Source organism: Talpa occidentalis, unplaced genomic scaffold (assembly GCF_014898055.3).
Source record: "Talpa occidentalis isolate TD23 unplaced genomic scaffold, MPIMG_talOcc4v2.1 talOcc4.5, whole genome shotgun sequence".
Lineage (NCBI taxonomy): Eukaryota > Metazoa > Chordata > Mammalia > Eulipotyphla > Talpidae > Talpa > Talpa occidentalis.
This window is the reverse complement of record NW_023604861.1, coordinates 47055052-47058088: the sequence shown is the minus strand read 5'-3', so window position 1 is coordinate 47058088 and position 3037 is coordinate 47055052. Positions and strand designations below refer to the sequence as shown.

The 3037-nt window shown below is 43.3% G+C and overlaps 1 pseudogene; it reads right to left on the bottom strand.

Moving 5' to 3' along the window:
* Positions 1–1903: 1903 nt before the first annotated feature.
* Positions 1904–2586, bottom strand: LOC119258519 (Y-box-binding protein 1-like; annotated as a pseudogene).
* Between the last annotated feature and the right edge of the window lie 451 nt (positions 2587–3037).

The window sequence follows — 3037 nt, the reverse complement described above, 5'->3', positions numbered from 1 at the left end:
ACAGGAGAGGTCTGCTGTGCCATGTGGGCAGCTCCCTGGCTGGGGATTAAAGCTGTGCTGCAGTGGCTGTGGACAGCTCCATAGTCTGCGTCTTAACCCCTTGCGTCACCAGGGAGGCCCATGTTCATATTTATTTTCATTATTGATGTATTGATCTATTTTCTACTACTCTATTTTTGTTTTCTGATTATTATGTCTCTTTCTCCATCTCTCTTCCTGCCTTTTATTTTTTATCCTCACTTTTTACCTCTATAGATTTGGAAATACAACAATCTATTTTAATTCTTTCATGGTTCTCAAACTTTGGTGTGTGCCAGACTCCTCTGGAAGACTTTCTAACACAGAATGGTGGCTTCTTCACCCAGAAAGCTTGATTTAGCAGGTCTGACATAGGACCTGAATATCTGCATTTCTGGTCAAGTCTTCAAGTGATCCAGAAGATCCTTACCAAGGGGCCACATTTTAAGAGTCACTATTTCAGAGTACAGATTTGTTAACTTTGGGAGGTTAAAAGATCTTCGATTTTCTGATGAAAACTGTTGATCCTTCCCTCCCAAAACCACATGAACCCAATAAAATTCTACATTCAGTCTGCAATTTATAGTACTTTCATCCCAATTCAAGCCATGTATTGTATATGAACCCCTATGGCCCTCCAGTTAAATAAATTCATTTTTATTTATTTATTATTGAGATATAATTGACATATAGCATTATATTAATTTCAGGTACACACATGACTTGATATTTGTATATATTTTAAAATGATCACTACAACCAGTCTATGTAACACCTGTCACGACCTCTACTTTAAAGGCTTGTTGCATGATTTGAGGGAAACTGGTTTATGGTGCAGGATTTAAGTCTTAGGATTCTACAACCATCTTTTCTATAACTTCAATTCTTTCTTTCATTGATTTAGGCAGCAAATATTTTCTGAGTACTTAGCACGTGGTAAACATTGTGTTAGGCAATGAGGATACAATCCCATCCTCCTCAAAAGGGACACATGCCAGGTAACAGAGGTAGGACCCACAGGCAGTGACCTCCCTTGACATAAATGACTTTCAGGGAGATGGACAAGTTTGTAAGGGAAGAGTCACAAAGGTTTCCACCCTCACCCATTCTGAGGGGTAATGCACCCCTTTTTGAGTAAAGGCCTACAGTCCAATTTACAAGTTGCGTGCTTATTTTAGCTCTCATTTTGCAATGTGTGTAACTGGCCTTCCCATGTGAAGTGCCTTCTATGTGTGAACTTAGTGCTTGAATCAAATAAATAAGGCACTAAAATAAAAAGTTTCTGGGAGATTGGTATTAAAACCGAAGATTTTTTTCTTTTCTTTTTAATTTAAGACCTTTATTAAAAGGTGCTTGCAGTTTATTAAATATATATATATCAAGTTATAAACTTTTATTACACATTTAAAGGTTCTGAAAATCTCAACATGACCAGGTATGAAACAATTGAAAAATCTTTAAAGGTGTATTGAGAAAAACCAGGCTTTCCACCCCGGCCTTTTTTTTTTTTTTTTTTTTTGGGGGGTGGGACCCTAGCCAGTGGCCAGGGAACGAACCGGCGCTGCAGAGGCTGCGGGCAGTCTCGCAGCCCAGTGTTCAACGACTGCACCACCAGGGGAGGCCCCCCCTTTTTTAAAAACACATTTGTTATTACCAGAAAGAGACATTTGTAGGTGAAAGTAATAAAATGCTATGCTGCACAGATAATGCAGAGAGTTCTGGTTATCTGGTCAACAGACAAAAAGCAAGCACTTAGGTCTTCAGCTCCAATCTTTTGTTCTTTTTTGCTGGAATTTCATATTCATCTCTTCTGTTGGATGCTGATAACAGTGTTAAGCTGACATTTTCTCAGCCCCACCCTACTCAGCCTCCCAGCAATAAATACTCAGCTACTGATCAGCTCTTTTGTCTCTTTGCCATCTTGTGGTTTAGGGTTTCTTGGGCGTCTGCATCAGTAATTGAAGTGGTGGCGGTACTGACTTTGAGGTGGCTGCTGGCCCTGGATCTCATTTCCTTGACTTTCCTTATCTTCTTCCTTGCCATCCTCTCTGGAATGTCTTTGGCAAGGAGGGTCCTGTGGAATCATGTTCTATAAGCCCAATACCTATTCTGTCTACCTTGCTCTCTGCCACCCTGGTTGTCACACCTTCCATCACTTTTCCCTGCAGAGGAGGGTCTCAGCATGGAGTAAGGTGGACTCCACTGCCTGCTGTCGGGCCTGGCCTTCAGGAGTGTTCTTTGATCTCTCATTCTCTTCCCCACTCTAACATTCTGATCATTATGCCGGTCATTGCATGGAGGACCTGGCCACATGGGCGGAGCCTCTAGTGGTCATGGCCAGCTGTGTAATGACTGCTGGCTCTGGACTCCACCAGGGCTGTCACATTTGCTGCCTCTGCACCCTTTCCTCCTTCAACAACATCAAACTGCACAGACTGTCCTTCCCCAACATGGTGAAGGTACTTCCTGGAATTGTCCTTATGGCAGTTTGATGTACACATGCTTTCCCTTGGTGTCATTCCTGACGAGGAAACCGTATCTGCTCCTTACTGTTCTCAAAACCTTCATCGCAATGACCTACTTGTCCCTGCTGCTGATCCCTGCAGTGCTGCCCACAGTGCCCAGTTTGGTGTTAGCAGCAGTGCTGGGGGCGGCTGCTGGGTCTCGGCTTCTCCGCTCATGGTTGTGTGATGGTTACTGGGGCAGCTGCTGCTCCTCCTGGGGTGTGATAGTAGCTGAAACGAAGATTTCAATTATAAACAACCCTAAATTAGGGCCAAAGGACACAGGGAGGGGTGAATGTGTTTTGGGGAGGGGTAAGTGTGTTTGGGGAAGGGTATAGGTATTCCAGGCAATGGGAACAGTAAGTCAGAAAGCCTAATGGTAAAGGCCAGGTTCAAGCATTTGGACTATTTTCCTTAAAAAAAGGGTATGAACCACTGAGGAAGAGGGGAGAGAAGAGACAGAGTACACATCGTGGGCAGGAGTGGCCAGTGCAGTTGGACAGGATGTGCACTCA